This window comes from Cygnus atratus, chromosome 11 (assembly GCF_013377495.2).
Source record: "Cygnus atratus isolate AKBS03 ecotype Queensland, Australia chromosome 11, CAtr_DNAZoo_HiC_assembly, whole genome shotgun sequence".
Lineage (NCBI taxonomy): Eukaryota > Metazoa > Chordata > Aves > Anseriformes > Anatidae > Cygnus > Cygnus atratus.
The window spans coordinates 3,156,712-3,171,284 of record NC_066372.1 but is presented as its reverse complement, the minus strand read 5'-3'; the positions used below and the strand labels follow the sequence as shown (position 1 = coordinate 3,171,284).

Here is a 14,573-nt window from a genome sequence, read left to right as displayed (position 1 = left end):
ATAGAAAGTGGAGACGGTAAATTTGTAGTTCAACAGAAATGACAAATTGATTAGATCCACTCATTTGGGATAATTTTACTAGTCTCTTCTGAGATATTCATCTGTTCTTCAAATGTAAGCAGATTTGCTTCCTGGAAGTACACTTTCAGTGTTTTTCCTGTGAAAAAGGCGGCAGAGCTTGGTGTGAGGTTTTCCGAAGTGCTGATGTTTGAGTGCCCAGTTGCTGGGAAAGATTCCTGTCTTCGGGCAGTAAGTTGTTCCATGAAAACAAAATTGATGCTTCTATCTATTATTTTAGTGTGACATTTGCTTTATTCCTGAAGAGTATCTCATAACCCTTGGAAGTTATTCACCCGGAGTCACGTTTGGAGAATATTTTTAAGAAGCTGTTACCTGTTAAAAAAGCTACTGACTTTAAACATTGATACTTTAATAGTTTATCTCTTGCAATGCTGAAAGAAAGTTCACTCACAATCGTTAGTAACTACCTAGATTGGCTCGCATGTGAAACAAAAGAACAGAAGTGTTTTACTTCAAATCGGTATTACAGAATATTTAACAGATGTGCCTTTTGGGTAGCAGAAGGGACTGCCTGACCTACTTTCATTTTAATTGCTGAAGGAGTATTTAGTGATTTGATGCTGGCAGAGTTCAGCTGCTACATTTCTGATATGAAAGTTGATCTTCTGAGTATGGGTTGCCTTTTCTTTCTTGGTGGGTTCTTGGTGTGAGGAGAGTAGTTGCTGTTCAATATAAAGGATTTTCTCCCCTCCTTTCAGGTCTGTTTAGTTCTGTCTTGGGATATTGGCCTGTTGCTGCACTTACAGACTGCTGTGGCAGTAAGTTGCAAGCTGATTCATATGACAGATGGTCAATTTTCCTCTGCAGCTCATCCTGTCAGCTCTACTAAATTTTTTCAAAGTGTCTTTTCTTGAGAAGCTGCCTTCTTCCAAGGAAACAACTGTAATTCTATTTTACAGTTGTAGGAATCTGCCTGTACCAATAAATATTCTTCCTATTTACCTCCCCCCCCTTTTTCATTTTGCACGATATTTGTCTCACTTGAAATAATTGCTGTTAGCATCTGATCAGTCTCTTCTTGAAGTTTGCCAGCATATATGTCAGTCAATTCATAGGCAGTGTGTCCCACTGGCTGTTTTCCCTCCTTTTGCATTTTTTGAGTTTCCTTTTTGATTGCCAGTAGAGGTTTTGTGGCACAGATAAGATTTGTGGATGCTAATGAATAATGTTACCCTGGGCTGCCTGCTGGTTGTTTTTCATTCCACAGTCTGGCATGTGAAGACTATGCTGTGGCTGTTGGTAAAGACAAGCTGAGGTTCTTGTCTGTGTTGGAAAAAGCCATAACTGGTCATAGTGCTGAAGAGCAGACCCCAGCAGAAATGGGTCATCGGAGGCTGGGGGCAGCTGACACTGCTGTGAGGCAAGTTCATAGCTTTCAGCTTTGGAAATAGAGAATTGTCTGTAGCATTAAGTGAGGTGGCCTGTTGCTCGATCCTTTTGCCCCTATTTCTGTCTCCAGTGGCAGATGTCCAGATTCCTGTGGGAACCACTGTCAGACAGGTAACAAGCTAACATTTTCTTCTTTTCTCAGGAGCGTAGAATATATGAAGGCAAACTTTCTGAGGCTTGGGATGAAGAATGCTACGTGCTGTCCAAATGTGTTTGACTGTCCTTAAACTTCCTCCTGAGTTCCTAGACCTACGTGGCATAGATCAGTTTTATAAGAAGGCCATGAATTCCAAGTATTCATATCATTTTTTTTCATACAGGTTGTAACCTGTTCATAAAACTTCTTCAGAAAAAACCCCTCACCAAACAGCAGGAAGATTTAATAACTGAATAACTGGCCATTCTTCTTTAGAGCTCTAGCTTCAAAACTGCTTTTCACAGTTGCAGGACTTTACTGATGCAAATTTGATCCCCTACACGTAGTTGTAAAATGTCCAGTCTCTTATAAACGCTCGAGCCTTGGATACCAGTGAGAGGAAGGCTCACCTTGGGCTGGCTGCAGTGGTTCCTGTTCCAGCTGCCACCACACCGTTTGCACGCGCTTCCTGCCACCGCAGAAGGGGTGGCTCAGCTGTTTGTGCAGCATTTGCTGACACCCTGCAAATGTGTTTGTTTAAAAGCAGAGGCTTTAAGTAACCAAACTTTGATGTCCTAGTTTGTAAATTGGCACCCTCTGTTTTGGTACTAACTGCAGTTTGAAATCAATATAACTTCACTTAGAGAAAATAATTTTAATTTCAACTGTCTTTCTATTGAAGTCTTACTGCTTTGAATAAAACTCTTTTCTGGAGAGGGAGAGTGGGAATTGGTGTTCTTCGTACCAGGTTGGTAAGAAGAAAGTTAAGCAGCCTCATTTAGTTCTGAAATCAAAAGATGAAGTTTGGAAATTATTTACGAATTCCTCTCCCCTTACAGATGGCAAAAATGTTTCTGTGTGGAACAGCTTGAACTCCTTTAATGTTGCTGGTTGAGGCTTCCAGGCAGGCAGCTTGTGTTCAGCATGTGTAGCTGCTCTGCATGGCTGTTTACAACACGGCAGAGCTGTTGCTTGGTCGCTTTGTCAACACTTCTTATCCTGTTCCTCCTTCTGCCCTCCGGAGCAGTTACCAGACATTCTCAGCACTTGTGGTCTAAGTATTTCTTCACTATGAGCTGATGTGCTGGTATTGATCAGGAAAGCAGTTAAAGACAAAAAATGTTCACTTTGCCAAAAATTGAGTGCCAACTTTGTTATTGAGTGTGGGAGCAAAAAAAGGACTTCTGTCTTCTCCTGAAGCTGAGGTGAAATTTGTTGAAGGTTGGAACGAGCCAAGAATGGGTAGACTTTTAAAGATTATCACCCGTAACAAAATGTCAAAGGAATGGATTTTAGTTAAATCTGGAAAAATACCAAGGCAGGGCATGAAAAATGTTCTGCTGCAGTTAATTATTTGCCATCTCAGCATAACAAAACTTCCATGTTCCCTGAGGAAAAGGGCAATGATCGTTGCCTTGATTTACAGGAAAGGAGGTGAGATAGTTGAGCACTGCAGCAAGTGAATTAGGAAGCTTCTGGAGTTGTCTTTGTTACTGGTGGATGAATGCATTAAGGATATGCTAAATTTTGCAGCCAGCTATCTGCAGCATTTCTTAAGTGACAAGGCTGGAGAGTAGTCTTACAAACCTTAATTTCCTTTCTTACTTGAAACGCTGTGAGAAGCAAACTGAGACAAGAAAGCGTTGTGCAAGGTAACCCATCTTCAGTTGAATCTTACACATTACTCGCTTGGTCCACATCTTTCAGCATCCATAAAGTCAGGAGTGTTTGAGAGAGAGGACGAGACCTTGTGCTGGTGGCAGCAGCCCCCCAGCTCCTCTCCCATCCCGGGGACCCAGCGCAGGGAGCGCCGGCCAGCCTTGGTGCTGGCGCCAGTGCCATAGCATGTCCTGGGCATGTGGATCCGGCCTGTTGGGGCCTGTGTTAACAGGCCCTGATGAATGGGCTCATTGTTGAGGAAGAGGTGGTTTACAAGTTAAATCAGTAATTTTATTTCCATGAAGTTAAGTGAGTAACATGTCCACGTGTCTCGGAGGATTGATGGGGACTCTCAGGTTTGGCTGCCACAGAGCGTCCCTGGCGCCATCTTACCCCTGGGGCCCTCGGGACTGGGCACAGCAGGGCTGCACGAGGGTCCCCACAGAGCCGGGGCGCTGTCTCCTGCGCCCTGCTCTTGCTTGGTGTCCTGGCATTGGTTTTGTTATAGGTGCCTTTTTCTGTCATCTGTAAAGGCATAAAGCCAGGCTGAAGACGAATTCTCCACAGGATTTTGCATACTTTTAGTGCTCACTGTGTTTTATTATTAGACTACCGCGTTTGCTGTATTTTATTTGTATCTTTAATGAAACACACTGCACCTTCCATTTCCCTATGAAGAGAAGGGAGAGGGTCCGTAGTCTAAGGAAAGGCTCAGGGTTTGTTACCTGGTTTAGGGAAAACTTGTTAATTATGTTGCTTACTTTTAAAGGGAGGAAAAGAGATCACTTGATCAGTCAGCAAGACCACATGACAAGCAGCTGAATGTAATTAGGTGGGCAGGGTGGTTGTGCAGGGCTGGCAGCTCGGCATGCCAGTGCAAATTTGAGAGATATTATTCTAAGCTACACTCTTTTGGTTTTATTTTCTTGCTCTGCTGATACTGATTGCAGATGAACAACGGCTCTTTTTGCATGACTATGGTATTCAAGACATCTGGACTGTGTGAGGAAACTCTGAGCTGAGGTACCTGTGGGAAAACTACAGATCCCTTTGCAGTTGTTAAGCTTAGGTACGTAAATGTTTTCTCTTCTTTATTTATTTTCTTAAGATCTATTACATTATTTTCTTTGAGCTGACAGTTGTCCTATACCAAGTGTTACTGTGTTAAGAGCTTTGAAACAATGTCAGTGTGCGAACAGCCTTAAATGTTTTGATTTGAGAGACCTAGTTCAGCATTGAGGAATCCTTGTGTTCTGGAGGAATATGTAAACTTAAAATAGTGAAGTATACTGATTTATGTAAAACACAGGTGTTGGGTTTAGATGCCAAAACTGTGGCTATTTAGTATATCTTTTGTCATTTCTTTTTGCTGGCTGTTTTTGGCAATCGCCAAGTGTTTTTGGCACGTGTCATTCTCGTTGAGGTTAACTGGAATGGTTGGGGAGTGCTGGTAGTAATAGTGGCAGAGGACTTGAACATGGTACAGGGAGAGGAGGGCGTTCCCACTGGGATAGTGTCAAAACTTAGAAGCAAAAAAAACCAACCAACCAAACAAAAAAACCCAAAAAAACAAATTAGTGTTTTAATTTTCTTGGATTCGGTCTTAGACAAATGACGTACAGTGAGAAGCTGCCTGTAGTTCATAACTGTATCAGTCTAGGTTAGCTGAGTTAGCAGGAACATGGGGGAAAGAAATCAGTCCGAGTTGAAGACAAACCTGGGTAAGTTTGTCAACAAGATTGAAAGAAAAAAAAAATGTAGTGACCAGTGCCAGGATTTGGTAACCATAAGATGCCCTTTCTGGTCCCAGGTTGTTACCCTGCATTTTCTACTGCGTTTGTGTCAAACTCCTTCTGTAGTCAGAGGGCAGAATTAGACCTTTGATAGTAAAGTATACTGTGCAAATAACATCTCATGATACAAAACAACCTAACTCAGTATTTGTAAATATTGTACTACTTGAACTCCACCTTCCCTCTCCCATATTTATTCCTGTGATCCCATTAATATACATAGATAAACTATTCTTAATAAAATGGTCCTTTTGTGTGGCTTTTTTTAGCTGGGTTGCACACCATTATGTTTATTCTCATGTGTAATGAATGTATTGGTGATAAAAGGAATAAAAATAGTATGTTGCACGACTGTTATTTTTACTTAAAGAAATTGGACTGCAAGGAACCATGAGAGCTCATTTAGTTCACACTCCTTGTTCAATCATACAGTAAATTATTTCAGTCTTAATTATATAAAAGGTAATGTGGGGGCGGGATATTATTACTGTGTTTTATATCTCCTCGGGAAGAAACTCAAGATGTTTGTGCCCATGTGATTAGGTCATTCCTTGCCACTCCGAGCATGAGCTTGTAATCAGGTGTCCGTTCTAGTCTAGGTGTTTGTTAGCATCTTTCCAGTTGTGGACCAAAATTCCAGTTTTTGCAGGCTCTGAATAACCAAGGAGGAGTTGTTCAGAGAACAGAAAACAGTAGTTTCCTCCACGTCTGTGGGAAGGTCACGAGACATTCCCAAGATTATAATTGATGTCTATCACAGGACTAGAAAAATCGTCTTAAGATACTCTAATCATCAGCCCTTGAATTATATTTATGGGAGAAAAGTGACAAATTCATCAATTGAGCTACGCAAATGGGTTTTCTTGCTGTTTCATTAAGACATTTGGAGTGTATGAAAAAGCTTATATAAAATAACTGGGAGCAAGGATTTTTTGTAAACATTGATGCTGGCTTAATGTTATTTCTTCCCTGTGCAGAGCTGGAGGGGTTGGTTGTCGTAGTTGCTTTATTGTAGTTTATGGTTAAATAACACTCTTCAATTATTGCATTACAAGTGTGTTTTGAATGTTTTGTCTTATAGAAACCATTTCCAGAACATCTTAGGGTAGTGGTTTCTATAAGGAGTTAGTCTAATAGTGTAAGTTGTTTGAAGACTAAATTTTGATGTTGAGATTCTGTTGTATAGAGCCAAGCAATATTCTAGCATGTGATGCTTGCCCCCCTTTTCTTCCACATGCTCCCAGTGGCTTTTTCTCTGTCTGATGTTTTCCAGCATGTCTTTTAACAGCACTCTTTTAAGCAAAACAACCTGAGTAATTAGGCCTGGTAAAGACAAACTAAGAATCAAATTCAGCAGTTTTTTTTCTAATGTAACTAAAAATGCCATCAAAGAGAAATGGTAGGTTTTTTTTTTTCCAGTACAAAAAATATGAAAAAAGAAGACCAACAGAAGTTCTAAAACTATGCAAAACTTACAGAATGAATTCAAAACACCTTATAAACTGTTCGTGGAACATATCCTGGCAGAATGAGGGAAATAAACTCCAGTGAAAGGGAAGTAGAAGTAGCTTTTTAAGGAGAAAAACTTGAAGTAATATTTCATTGGTCTAGTATGTTTGGCTTTGTAACTAGGAAATAATATAGTTCCTGCTTCTGAATTTTGTTTAAACACTGTGTAATAAATATAAAGGAATAAAGATATATAAATAAAAGGAATAAAGATTCTTTATAAAAACTCAGCTTTAATACATTATGCTGTAACCGTTGGCATAAACAGAAGCAGAATGGGGATCTTTGTGAGGTGGGAGTTCTCTGGGAGTGAGTGGGTTGCTATATGTTATTGTAGCTCCATCGTAGTCAGTGATGTTGTACTGATTAGTGCTATTTTCTTTTTCACTTGCTGAATTTGCTTGTTATTTGCCTGTTTGTTATTTTGGAGCTTTGAAGTTCCAAATACTGTAGAAGGTAAGAAATTACTAATCACTACATGAAATGGGAGCATCAGTTGGCTTGAGACTTTCTGATTCTTCGTAAGTACGCAAAATTTTATGCTTTCCTGACTGAACAGTAAGCACAATCTGAATCCACTGTGGTATGAAAATAATATATAGCTATATATTATAACTGAGTAACTGAAATGATGAGTAAGAGTAACTGAAATGATGAGTAAGGACAAGCTGTGGCATTAGACATGATTCTTTTTGCTTTCCTTGCAGGGCTCATGTATATCTCCATGACAGGAATTAGTGTGAGAAATCATGTTTTGCTGTGTTGTTTATCTGAGCAATCTTAGCTGTATATCAAGGTTTAACTATAATTCACACTGTAATATGGGATTCTGATCAGAGTAGCAAGATAAATAGTGTTGGCAACTCAGGCTGAAAAACAACAGGGTTTTTGAATGGAAGCTTTGTGTTCTGCAGTTCAGCCCACTTAATCGGTACTTCTTTTGAATTATCCCTTCCCCGAGGCTCTAGAAAAGGAGCCCTGCTAGGATCCGAACTGAAGCAAACATCTTGCCAAAGCACTGTCTGAATATTTTGGCAGATTGCAGAGCCTCAATAGAAAGATTGGACAATGTTAGTATGTGCTGTGGTTGGAGCTGTTCAAGGGGAAGATTTGATGTCTTGTTGCAAGAGCAGGCTTATTTTTCAATTCCTGCCAAACAAACAACAAAAAACACCAAAACAGCCGTATTTCTGGCTTTGCTTTTTTAGAAGAATTTGAGTGATACCTTTGAGCCACATCCATGCTCCAAAATAACTGTGTCCTGCTGTTCACAGGTCAAGATTTCTGCTTTGCTGTCTCATGCTAGTAACTTCTCGAAGAGAACAGGTAATGCCTGTTGAATACTGCCTGGGTCTATTTGAGGCAGAAGTGGCGTTTTATTATGTAAAGGACAAGTTGAATTATTCCTGGAGTATTCTCAGCAAGTTATTTCTAACCTTCTCATAGCATTTATGAAACATAGAAGCATCACACATGCTTATTATTTCCAGACGTGTTTACTAAAAAGTCCTATGCAGTGCTGAGCTGAAAATATTTCTCTAAGACTGTAGCTATTACAGACTCAGAAATCAAAGGCTCAGAACCTTTTTTAGATCTTCTATGAGCAGAATATTGATCCATCTCTTTATTTCTTTGAAGTGTCTTGCTGCCAGCCTGCAGTGCTCTGGCTGTCTCCACGTTGCAGAGGTTGCCAGCATGGTCTGGGGTAGACCCTGCGAGCTTAGCACCTGCTTAGCATCCCTATTTTTATTTTTAAATTTTGGAAGAGCCTCAGTTTTGTGAGTCTAGCTATTTTTTTCCATCCAAGTCTGCATGCACAAGTTCTCTGTTTAGCTTCTCTGGCTGCCCCTTGTTTTCAGGTCTGATCATATCAGATCTTAGATTAAGGGACAGAAGGAATAAGCATTTCTAGTTACTAGACAAGGTGTTTCTCAACTGACAGTTTGCCTGATTTTTTCACGGGTAATTAAAAGCTTACTTTGCCCCCGCCCTTTTTTGCTAGATCCATTTAAGAAACCCTTCTGATTCCATAATTCCAAAAACAATTTCTTAGTATTCTTAATGTCATGGCGCAGTATTCATAGATAATACAAATGTTCCAGCTCATTAGAAATGGGTAATAGTTAGTTGTTCAATGAATATCTTTGATAACAAGTAAGTTTTCTGAGGAACAGGTTGTCAGCATGAGACAGTATTTTCGTGATTGCTGAAAGCGTGATTTGACAGATGAGTCTTGCTCCAGAAGATTACGATGCTATGTGGTTAGCTGTTTTTATCTGGCATGTGTAGACAGACTCACTTTGGAACTTACAAGACTTTGGATATTTCTATGTCATCTAAGTAACAGGAAAACTTTTAACCTCCTGAGGAATAAAACAGTCAGAAAAGAATGTAGGAAGTCCTGTATTCTGTTTCCCTGTTATTTATTGTTGAACTAAATCAAGTTAACTTGCACCAAAACTAAGGAAAGATCACATTATAGGAAAGCAGTACTGCTAAAGAAAGGTAGCAGCTGAGGAAAAAAAAAACCAACAACTTTTGTTGCATCTTCCAATCAAAAACCTGAGTTAGCAAGGAAGAGTTAATCTCAGGAGAAATACCTGCCTCTCTTGTTTTTCCTAATTTGAAGGATGAGAAAGGTGGATTAAATTCTGTAGTGAACTTTTCCTGCCCCACCCCTTTTGTATGCTGCCCTCATCTTGTCAGGAACATGGTGCAGTTTTATAGTCAAATATATATCATATTTGAGTTTTTCCTTTATCTAATAGTGTCTAATAGGTATCTTAAGGTTATTTGTTGCCTGACCTTCTCCATATGCTCTTAATTGAACTGGTCATAATCAATTATTTTTGCCAGATTGTTTCCCTCTAATGCAGCATGTATCTTGTGTTCTTCATGAGCTTGGCAGTTTGACCTTCTGAGGAAACATTGTCTGTATTCCAGGTTTCTATCCTCCAAAACAAGGTGGGAGACACCTGGGAACTTTCCTGCCCTGGAGAAAAAAAACAATATATGTATTTTAAAAGAAGCTGCAAGTATTTTCCTCTGGCTGTTGACAGAGTATCTACTTAAACAAAAAACCTAGCCTGACTAATGTGTATTACAGCCTCCTGAATCATCCACATTGGCTGAGCATAAAATCTAATACTTTCTTCAGCATGAGTACATGCACATCTTATTCCTGAGATGTCACTCCATTCATATTCTAACTGGTCACATTAAATTGCTTTCTTTTTCAATTGTTAGATTTTTACCTCTTCTTGTCCCTTTTCCTCTGCTTTTTCCTGTTGTATGCGTATTCTAGCTATCTGCAGAAGATTTTTGTTATCTCCAGTAGAACCCAACCATTCCTTAAAGAAATGCCGAATTCCTATAATTCTTTGTGATCCTTATAATTTTCTCCTTTGTCTTTCAGTGTCTGTTTCTGAGGGCAGAAATAGGAGTACAGTCTTTCCTTACTTGCCTGGAACTGGAAGTGTTGTTCAATGGGTGGGTGGGCAAAGTTGCTCTTTCTGTGAGTAAGAGCAGCTTTGTGGGTGAAATCCTGGTGACTCCTGTGTTTCTGGCTCATGTACAGCCTGACCTGCCCGTGGAGAGGGAGCTCACCAGCAGGAGACTTGCTGAGGGTTTTGGGCTGATGTGCTGTAATGAGGCTTAGAGAAATTAATGTCTTCTGCAAAACGTAACTCAGACTGTTTGAAGGTCAGAAACAGTATCTTTGGCCACAGTAAAACTGGAAACCTTTGACCAAGACTCTTTGTTCCATGTCACTTTAAGCCTTCTGTCCTTGCTGCTCTATGAGCGTGTTTGTATTAACTGCATTTCTGGTCATGTTGCTGTGAGAGACTGTATACTTTTGCCACCTCTTAGCTGGACCTGCAAATTGAAAGAGTTGGAAACTGTGTAAATGTATGTACGACTGGCATTCCAGATTCCCTGATACTCTCAAGAGCTGATACAGCGTAGTGATGGGTTACAAATGCTAAGGTTAGGCTGTGGATAAGCCATGAGCTGGGTCCGAAAGCAGACAGAATTGTCACATCAAGGAAGGATGAAGGGCATCGCTTCACATTTCCTGGTCATAAGTTAGTGAATGAGTCTAGTACATTACCTTGTAAGGCATTATGGCATAAAGTACTTATTAGAGGAACAGTTGAATGGTTGAGGAAAGAGTAAGTATGGAGCTGTTTTAAAAATAAATAAATAAATGAAATATTTGCTTTATTTTTTTTTACTCTGGTGATTCCTCAAATGGTACAGACCTTTGCTTCACTGCTGGAAATTGAAGGCAACTGCTGATGAGAGTTCAAAGAGGTAACTTGGGTGTCAGAAGGTCTTGTTCCCAGAAGGGACACAGATCCACAAAATTCTGCAGTTCTAGCTATGCTGGCAGCTGGCAAAGTGTCCTGAACATCTTCAGCTGAGGTAGATGTGACATCAACGTTTTGAAACTACAGTTTTGCAGCTCATTTTTTTTTTCCCACATATTTGCAGACTCATATATATCCTTGGTATCCTTAAAATGACTTAGCTCTTTCCAAGAAAGAGGCAATTCATTAATCCTCCAATTCCTTAAAATTCCTCTAAAGATACCACTAAGGGAAATGTCAAGCAATTGAGGGTGACGAAAAGATAAGTGCTCAGAGCGACTGAATCTCCTCTTCTTGCTTATGAGAGGAAGGGGTGATTTCCTTCCTGTAGTTTATGTTGCATAGAAGTCCCAAAAAGTGTTACTTGGGCCAAATTAAAGGAAGTCAGGTGATGTATTTTTCTAAGGAAAAAAGTGGAGTTCAGAATACTTTAGTAGTGTCAAGTGCATATTTATTAACTCTCTTTCCTCAGCACAGCAGTTACTTGCGTATATACAAATTGTTGTCATAATTTGTTTATATTACATTTGTGCATAGTAGGAATGTTGACTAACTCCTCATCCCTTTTTTAAAGACAGATCTGACAAGTGCCTGATGGTGACCAGTTTTGAAAGCACTAAGGTGCCACTGAAGCCTTACAGCAGGGTGCGGCCAATCGCCACGCTTCACTTCTGCTAGGCAGGATTGTGGTTATTGCTTTGCTGCAGCGTGACGGCAGTGCTGGTATGACAGGATTAGTGCATGTCTTCCTTTGAGGTCCAGATCCCTTTCCCAGTGCTTCTGCTGTAACATGTCATGCGACATATAAAAAAAACAGCTATTGAAGTTAGTTTATGTCTGTGTAGTGCCCAGGTGAGAAACTACATTTTTTTTCCAGTACAAGTTGACTTGCACTTGCAGAAACCTGTACAACTACATTATTGCCCTGTGCTTTTATTTACACGTTGTTAGTTGAGAGGCCTGTGGTATTTTCCTTTTCTGTGTGGGATTTGGACTCCTCTTCTTCCAGCTTTTTCGTGGTAAGCACGAAGCCTCAAATGCTTTTTAAGAATAAAGCCATATTTAGGGAAACCTTCAATTGCAAAGCATTTCTGAACTCTAAATTGCATTAACGTTTTCACAGTATATTTACAAATATGGGTTCATTGTTTATAAATACTGGGAAGCCTTCTAAAGCAGATTGAGACTTTTTTGCCTGTTGCACTCTACACCTGCTGCGATAGATCCCCAGGCTGTAAGTTGGTCGATACACTCCCTCCTCCCATGGACAGCTGGATCTCCATTGCAGGGAGAACTTGCAGACTTTGCTGCAGCCTGGCTCCTACCTCTACGATACAGCCTAGTGAAGTGCTCACTGTTCCAGTATGGGCTGTGTCTTCCTAAACAAAGAAGGCAAGGCCAAGACATGACTTGTCTTTGTCTTTAATGTCTACCTGAAAGCTTAGAGAGGCTTGCAGAAGTTGGTCACTGTTAGAAGTTGTGTAACCCTTGCAAGTCTGATGCACACACCCCAAAGGGTAAAGTGATGAATTCCTGTGGTATGTGAAAACATGAATTAGGTATAGGTCTTATCTACATTTTCTTTTTGTTCAATTCTAATTAGTTTGTCTGTTTATGAGTATGTGGTACATCCTATCATGTTCGTCATTAGCTTTACGGCTGGCTGGACTGCAGATCTGGGATACTGGGGTAACATCTGAGTTGTGTAGTTATTTCACTTGGTATGAGAGGGAAGAGAAGGTTCAGTTAAGCAAATGGTTTTTATTTGAGTAGTTTAATACAGAATAGTATTCTTGCTCGTGGGAGTGCTGACTAGGTGCTGCAGCTTACAGAAGAACCTTTCCGTTGTTTCCTTTGTTTCCACCTTTTGTCTAAACTGGCCTCATTTACATACGCATTGCTCCTCTGTGGAATGAGGTGGTGTTGCGGGTGTGGTCTGCAGTCCTATCAGGCATAATACCTTATGTTCCAGTCTTTGCCAAAGAATAGTTTTCTCTTGGTTAGAAACCTATGGTAAAGCCAACTTTCCCCATGGGACCTGAGGGGCAATGTGCTTGAGTCTGTGTATGGGAGTGAAAGAAACAAAACAGCGGTTGGCATTAGAGACTGCCACCCGCTTTCACTGAGAGAGAAGGATGTAAAGCTGGGAGCTTGACAGAAACTGAATAGTTATGATCCATATGCTCTATCCTTAATACGTCTTTGTATGAAAACACTTGTTAGTCACAATGTATTACCATGTGTGGGTGATTTAGCAGATATTTTGTATCTGCTCCTAAGTAGGTCATGCACCAATCTCTTCTGAAATGCTATTTGCCTTTAGAAATAAATGGGACATGTGAACTGTGTAATTGCTTCCCAGCCACACTTAGACATGGAGAGGAGGCACACCTCTTTATCTCTGAGCACCCATCAACATAAATGCAAACAGGTGACACGTAAACTTCTTGGCTGTGTGCTAAAGAGGTGGTGCTAGAAAAATACTCCTGGTAGGAGTACTATCTGAAGTGTGCTCTTACTCTTCCTTTAGCAGAGTTTGGGGTAAGTGGTATACTTTACTTTAAATTGATGTGCTTTAGGACTGTCTGAATAAGAGCATTATCAGATTTCTTGAGTTTTACACTGTGTGTACACATTTTTACTTGTAGCTCAGTGCTTTTTACTTCTTTTTGCTTACGTTCTCTTATCACTTCCTGCCGTCTTCCTCCTTCCCTCCATCAGCTCTGTAACGGTGCAAGAGTCGTGTGTTTTGTGTGATGCCTGCTTGTTCAAAAAGCATATTCCCTGTCCCTGTACTGCAAAGGAGAAATCCTGCGCCAAGCCAATTTCTGTAAGTATTCAGGAACAATGCTGCCATAGTCCTAAATGTTCTATCACACAATAGGATTGTGTTATTTGAATCCCAGAGGCAAAAATATGAGCCAGTAGCCTAGGTGCCTGTTAATGTGAAACTACCTTGGACTAGGAACTCTCCTGAATGAAAGCAGCACCTGCTTTGCGGAGCATCCCTTGGCAAAGGACCATCTGGACGTGTGTGTTATGGGCAGGCTCCAGAGCAGCAGCCATACAGGCACAGGTTAAGTGATGGCAGGGGGGGTCCTGTCAGCCCCTGGAGTTTTCCCAGAATTGTTCATAACCCCTGTCTGTCTGCATGTCAGGCTAAGTGCAAAGCCAGAGCTGAGTGGGATTCAAGGAGGGCTTTACAAAAGAAGCAGCCTTTCTTGCTGTGGAGTCTAAGCTACCTCCTCCGGTGATTCCTACCCCCAGACAAGGACTTACTCTTAAAAGTGGGTTTGCGGAATGGTTATTCTACAACGATTTCAGGTGCTGCTTTTTTTTTTTTCCCTTTTCTTTTGGAGACCTGATAAATTCTGGTTGTGTCATCAGTGTTCTCTTATTCTTCCATTCCTACCTCCCACCCTCTCGATATAAGAGGTGTAGAAATGTGGAAGAAAAGACTGGAAAGTGTGATGCTATAAAGCCTAATTTCAAAGCACAGCAGAAGTGGAAGAAAGAAATGGGACGGCTTTATTGTAACAGGTCCAGGATTTTTAAAAATGCACCAGCAGTTTTTTTTTCTGTGCATATACTTTTCTGTGAATATATTCTTATTTCTATAATATGGAGCTGGATGTG

The 14,573-nt window shown here is 40.5% G+C and overlaps 1 protein-coding gene across 6 annotated transcripts in view; it reads left to right on the top strand.

Annotated features, from left to right (window-relative positions):
- RAB27A (RAB27A, member RAS oncogene family) overlaps positions 1-14,573 on the top strand; it is a 36,991-nt gene that overhangs the window by 9,471 nt on the left and 12,947 nt on the right. For 2 of the 6 annotated variants that reach the window (XM_050713088.1, XM_035553890.2), the window contains exon 2: positions 13,659-13,767. The exons of 1 other annotated variant lie outside the window; for it this stretch is intronic. The gene's annotated coding sequence lies outside the window, so the exon portion shown is untranslated. Of the gene's footprint in view, positions 1-4,034; positions 4,098-4,215; positions 4,335-13,658; positions 13,768-14,573 lie in introns of those variants that run through there. 3 more of the 6 variants (XM_035553889.2, XM_035553887.2, XM_035553885.2) reach the window with 3 other exon arrangements.